General features: G+C 43.8%; 1 pseudogene; it reads left to right on the forward strand.

Moving 5' to 3' along the window:
* Positions 1–311: 311 nt before the first annotated feature.
* LOC122144351 lies at positions 312–1,715 on the forward strand (annotated as a pseudogene).
* The last annotated feature ends 5,302 nt before the right edge of the window (positions 1,716–7,017 follow it).

Here is a 7,017-nt window from a genome sequence, read left to right on the forward strand (position 1 = left end):
TACGGAAGGGAGGATGGCTTGGAGAGACGTAAGTTACCTAGTAAAAAATATATACCCGAATAATGTAAACGTGATAAATTATTTAAATACTTTTAAAGACAGGACAACTCGTACAACTATCTGAAAAAATCGTAAGTGAAGCAAACTCATTTTCGAGCTTGTTTTGGTTTTATTCGGCGGTCCGGTTTACACTTGCCTGGATTGTGTTGGATGATTCAAAACAGCCCAACTATGTTTTTACAGTCTAGTAAAGAGCATAAACTTCTCATCCAAACAGGAAGAGCCGACGGTTGGATACTCCCCTTTTAGCGATGCTGGCTGCAACCTGCAACAAAATTGGCAACACCAGTCCCCATCACGACTCTATGCCCGACTCCAGCGCGTTTTACAAAGGCGCGATTTCATCCCTGGAAGAGATCGTACGTCAGAGCTGCAACCTGGGCCTCCAGCCTGCCCGGATTCACCGTCGCCACCCAGCCGAAGCACTCTCGGGACTAAACGACCAGCACCCGGATCCGGCAAACAGCGCGTTCTGCCTGGCCTCGACCTGCGCCGACCTCCTCCGCGTTCCTACCGCCGGAGTACAGCAGCTTGTCTCCACACCACGGCGAGCTGTTTCCCCTTCTGCAGGAGTCCAGGACAGTACGCCTTCCATTTCCAAAGTGCACTCGTCCCGCGGAGACACTATACCCGCGGGTCGGCATGGGCACCCTTACGAATCGTGGTACAAGTCCGGCTTTCACACTCCATCTCTGCTCTGGCGAGGTGGCCAAAACGGCGCTGTCAACGTGGTGGGAATGTGTCACACGAACCCGGGCGCGTGGGCTCGAGGTGCACAAGAAGAAAACCGAGACAACCGGTAGTTTACAAAAGTTCGACTACACTCCGAGGGCAAAAACACCCCCAAGCCATTCCACTCGAGCTCAGACGGCTACAACAACCCAGACTTCTCCAGAGCCTTACGCCACTCCGCGATTCAGCTCCACCGGTCATCAGCCCCAACGGCGTCCCACCTCCTATCCACCAGCCAGTCAACCTGTTGACGCAGGAGGGGTTCAAAACTGTTGATCCACACTTACACTGACGCAGTCGGCCACAAACGCTATGATCTCCGGCGCCAGCTCGGGCATAGGGGAACGCTCATCTAGGGTCCTCCAGGAGATACTCCGGACGAGCCCACATGCGACTGCCCGAACTGCCCAAGAGGCGGAGCGTTTTGGGCCCGCGGGGGCCAGCCTGCGAAGGAATAAAGTACTCCATAGCTGTCCACATCCCGGTGATGCGGTAAAGTCTACGGGGGAAAACGTCCTCACCCTCAAAGCGCACCTGAGGGAGTGGCACACTGGCGATGTAGGCCTTTGTGTGCAACTGGCTTTTTTTGCGGCAAAACGGGTTTTCACCAGGTCAGACGAGCTCCAGACGGCACCTGCGCACATCACACCGTACACGCTGGCGAAAAACGGTTTGCGTGTCCCGGTGTGCAACAAGCTCTTCATGAGGGAGCGAACCAACCTGGAGCAAACACATCAAAAAAAGGCGCACAACCGCTGGAAGCGGACACAAGGAAACGAGAAAAAATGGGCAGCTGACAGTGACACCGGACACCAGCAACCTGGAGACGCCCAGGTCCGAGTCGCCCGAAACTGATTTTAGAGGGGTTGAACCCACGGGTCACGGTCAAAGATCAGTCTCCGCACCACGAGTCCCGAGCTTGACCTCAAAGGCATTTTCCCTCTTTTAGGTGAACTGAGAAAAGGAAACGGGTCTGGAGTAGTGAGACCAGAAACTCTGACATTGCATTGGATAACCGTGAGCACTTTCACGTGTCAACACTGGCTATTTCTGCTGCGCACAGCCACAGATACGAACGAGAATATATATCCCCTCGGACTTCCAGGCAGGAGAAGACAGTTCTACGTCAGGGAGCGCCACGAGGACATTGCGGAGAGAATCGCGTGCAAGGAACTAAAATAACCCACGGCTGCCGGTGGAGCTAATTGTTGTACATATATCCACATAAATGAACGTGTTTTATTTTCCTGTAAATTTTACTCATGATTGTTTTGTGGTGGATCCTGAAAATGCAGGGAGTTTGCTTTTTACCTTTTGACCGCACTTTGTGGGATGTCAGTATGTATGTTACACAGCTATTTAAAATTCATTGTAAACCTTTCCTTTACCTTGCTAAAAAATATAGAAATGTACAAAGGGAGTCACGCTTATAATGCTTTCATTTTGTAATTAAAGGGATTATAAGATCTAAAGATTGGGTTGTCTGGTGCAAATGTTTTCAATCCGATTCAACCTAGGCTTTTCCTAGTCTCAACTGTAATCGTTTAAAAAAACCCGCGGCGTAATTATTACGCACATTTTATTTACATTTCAGAAAAAATTAAAACCACTGCAGACTAAACATCGGATAATGTTGTGCTGATGTAGACTCGTTTTCCCCAGTGGGGAAAAATCAATATTTAATGCCCCGGAAAGGCATTTTTGTCCAAATGAAAATCGTGTTAAAAATAGTATTAATTATGACTTGGAGCACATCGCAGCGCCCATGTGTCTTTGTATTGGCGATGAAAAAAGGGGGGGGGGATTCGTGTCTTATCAAATAGCGAATGACTCTCCGAGACATCATTTGTTCAAGCAGCTCTTTACTCGCTAGCATTTTTCCCGAGGGGATTCAGTGACAAAGGGCCTCTGAATATTTTATTTGAATTTGCTCAAATAACTGCTTAAATTTCATGCATGTCAAATGGAAAATGGTCCATCCAAGAGAGTGCTGAGGCATGAACTAAAGCATCGTTTAGCTTTTCTAAACGCTACACTGGATTTGTGTTATTGAACAGGTTTTACCCCCTCTCTTCCTTTCTCTGCCTTTTCTGGATGCCACTTTTGAAAGGGGAATGGGGAGAGGCCTTAGATGCAAATGTTGAATTAAACGCTCTCGCAGTCAAATGGTCCCTGGCTGTTATTTTGAAAATCAGTGGCCCTGTACTGAAAAGGTGTTCAAGGATGCTCTCTGACTTCTTTGGTAGTTTATCCAGTGCAGCGTCCGATCCCCCAGAAACCCGGCGGACATGAATTACAGCTCGAGCCCTGCCTTGGAAATACTCGCTCTCCACGCGCTTCGTCTGTGCTACAAGGTAAATTTGACCAGAAGGCAATAGACTAAAATTATTTTCATTTCCTTTTGGTGTGCTGGTGGCAGGAAAAAAACAAAACACAAATATAGAAAAACCGGTCCATTATCATTTAATGACCTCGTGAAAAAACTGATGACATTTTGCAAATAACGAATAAAAAAAAGTTTAAGGTTAATAAATCTCTGGTAGAAAGTTTAAAATAGGCTACAACAAATGCAATTTCCGTTTTACACACCAATTTAGGCAAGCGTTTTCTCCTAAATAGCAGGTGCACAGAATAGAGTTCTCGGTCTTTTAACAGTTAATGTAGGATGCGACGATTTTATGGCCACACATTCAAAACTGTGTTACGGAAATGAGCGCTATTTGGGCATGAAGGCATTCACGCGCACGCTTTACAAATTATATGGTTCTATTAAGATTTACAAACGGGAGCTTTACATGGGACAAGATCTAAGTGCCTTTCAGGCTTCTGGAGGGGAGTGCTGCGCCCTGGGGCGGCGGACAGGGACGCTGTCACTCACGGCCTTTTGTGCGCGTTTTCTCTGGAATGCCCTCTGACTGAGCGCGAGGCAGAAGTCAGCTTTGTTTGCGCGCGGCAATAAAAGAGGAGATCAAGAGGAGCGCCGCTCCGGCCGCTGCTCTTTCAATCTCCTCCTTTTATACAGTCAGAAACCGTTCCGTGTTTAAACATTAAATGCTCATTATTGTCCAATAATAAATCAAACCAATTCACGTTTAATCGAAAGGAAGATGATATTTTTACTGTCACATTCAGCTTTCAGTGGGTTATGTTATTCTGTGACATACATAAAAAAGTAGTCAAATATTTGTTCCTTGTAATATTAAAACAAACTGATTGTGCAATTAGATCGACTTTTACACAGTAGGCTCCTTCAGCCGCCACCCTTGGATTGGGTTTATTTGAATATTGCTAAATACGAGAGTGTGTTTATTTCGACGCGAGTTTGTTAATAAGGTTCATGTGCTCGTATTTCAGGCATTTAATGTTGATCAATTTATGCGTATATGAACTACGAATTCGTGCTGTGAATATTTTTGTTGCCGCTTTTTCACTATTTTTGAATTTTGAACGCCGACACCTGCGTTCGAAACACGAGGAGAGGAAATCAGTGGATTTTGTACTGATTTATATTAATATACGACTGAAAAAAAAATGTCCAAAAAAAAAAAAATGGACATTCAACTCAAAGGTAAGTGGTTGCAAATCAAGTTTTAGATTTTAGCTACATTTAAATAAAACAAATTTATGGATTAAACTAGTGGTATCCGGAAAGGCAAAATGTATTTAATTGTAAGCTCAAATAAAATTGATTGCAACAAAAATAATAATAATTAAGTCATTTAGCAGAATATTTCAATGAATATTTTTGTTTCAGTGCAATTCAGTTACAGTTCAGTTCCGTTGCTTATAGCCTCTACTGGAAAACTAAACACAAAATGCATTGCAAGGCGTAAAAAAGCGACACAATAAATAGCCTAATAAAGTCACCCTGCAATAAATCAAGATACAATTCCTAACAAACTACAAAACGACTACCAAAATAAAATTCCAAAATGAGTGTAAAAATCCTTTAAACAACCATTTTCAGAACCAGAGGGTACGGCTCTGAGATGAAAAAATGTTGTAAGCTGTGTTGAGGTTGAAGAGTAAAATGAAGCTTTGTGTCCCATTCCATATAAACATTGCCGGTTTTACATATGTACAATGAGTATACACATTTAAGGTGAGGAAGAAGCAGCTTAAAAAAAAGCATAGTTAAATGAACTTGAACAGGCTGCAAAAGATAAGATCACCGAAGCTATTATGTGGTAGAATTTATACCCCTCTGTAAAAAGGACGTCAAAGAGGTCAAACAAACGTTACATTTTGGATGGGCTAAACGTTAAAAGAAAAGGAAACCAGGGACTACAGCAAATATTGAAAAAACCATGAAGGTTGAGTCAAAGATCACTGTAATTGTGGGCTATCTCAGGGTTCAGTCTTCATCATTCTCAGTGTTAGCGCCCTCAGTCCCTAGGAGAAAATCCTCAAGCCTGGCTGTAAATGCGGAACAAATGGGGAAAGCCACCCAAAATAAGTCCCATTTTTAAAAAAAAAAAAACCGGAAAAAAAAAAAAAATCTCAATTCTCCTCATCATTTGACCATCATCACGTCGGGCCAAACCTCTTATGGAATTTAGGAAAGGAAATGTTAAATATATGACATTAGCTAATATTTCCTACACCCGCATGAGTGACCATCATGGAGCATCTAATGAAGGATCCAAACACCCCCTAGTCACCGGGCCCCAAGCCCCGCGGCGCTCTCAGCCCCCAAACCTACCAGCATATCTCACACTTCTATATTGTGAGTCTTATGAATATAACATTATTTGACAAACAGAACACCTTTGAAGTTAACATTCACACTGAAAAATCTTTCCCTGTTCCTCTGCTCTGCAGTAGCCAATTATGAGCACATGTCAGTGGATCTCAGTGTGACCAATAGATGTTCTAAAGACAGGGGAGAATTTTACTGAATAATGACTTGACTTTTAATTTGTGTTGATGTTGGACTCTAGAAGACTGTTAATACAATGACAAGAAGCTACAAAGACTCATTTTAAGGAGTCCGCTTTGATAATTGTGGAGCTGACGGCCACAGGTCTCTATTAAGTTTATTATTAAAAAAAAAAAAAAACACCTCACAGTGGTTAGGGTTTTGGAACAACATGAGGGTGAGAAATTGGAATGATTTTCCTTTAATCAGAGGGTAAGGGAGAGAGACCATGCCGACTTCCAGCTACTTTCCCTCTGCTGTGCTCTGTATCTCTTCTCTGCATCATCTGGCTATCCACTTCTCGACTGCTGGCTTTTCACACGCCCCTCCTCGCTCCCCCTGACTGACACTCCTCCTCCTGACATTTCTATCAGAGTTTCTTTCTCTTTCCCTCTTGCCCTTGTCTCGTTCTCCGCTCCTGCCCTCTCTCTCCTCGCTCATTCTCCCTGCTCGGGCTCCTGTATCTCTCCTCTAACCTCTCTCTCTCTCCATCTCTCGCGTCGCTACTGAGGGCCGTCGCTCCTCTTTGCTCTCTTACTCTCTCTTCTGCTTCCGTGTCTATCTCTACCTCTCTCTCTGCCGTTGCTTGTTGTCCGAGTGACCTCTGTAAAACTCTGTGCATCAGTGTGTTTGTGAATGTGGGTGTTTGGAAGTCCTTCTCCCGCTCATCTCTCAGAGGCTGCTGTCACTGGACGAGTCCCTCCGTCTCTATGCTCTTCGTCTGGGACGTTCTTTTCCGGACTGTGTTATCATCCTCAGACGTCGCTGCTGCTGCTTGTCCTGATGAGGCTGCTGGAATGACACGCTCACTCGTGGCTTGTTTCTTTTTCTGCTTCTTTTTGGCTCTTCTTTCCTCCCTGTGTTACTCTTTTTCTCTCTTCTCCTTTTTCTTTTCAAGACGGTCAAGTTTTCTAAAAAGAATCAGGGGATGAGATTTAACAAGGACTGCAGACTGACTGGTCAGCTGTGATTATAGGTTTGTATATTGTGGCCATTTGCCATTTTTTCCAGTGGTTAAAAATTTAGGGGTCATTCCGTTTTTTTTGTTTTTTTTTTTTTGTAAACAATTTTATTCAGCAAGGATGCATCAAAATGTCCAAAAGTTACAGTAAATTAATACAAACTATTACTAAGCCAGCAAATTAGGAGTTTTTGAGACAAAGTTCGATAGTTAATAGTTGAAAAATCGCCCCAGAACTAAAGTGTGACTATTTTATTTCTAACGACTTCTATTAACACGTTTATTAGACGATCAATTATATATTTTGATGGAGACAAGTCGTGTGTGTGTAGTGTAGATTACGATA

The sequence above is a fragment of the Cyprinus carpio genome, unplaced genomic scaffold (assembly GCF_018340385.1).
Source record: "Cyprinus carpio isolate SPL01 unplaced genomic scaffold, ASM1834038v1 S000006648, whole genome shotgun sequence".
Taxonomy (NCBI): domain Eukaryota; kingdom Metazoa; phylum Chordata; class Actinopteri; order Cypriniformes; family Cyprinidae; genus Cyprinus; species Cyprinus carpio.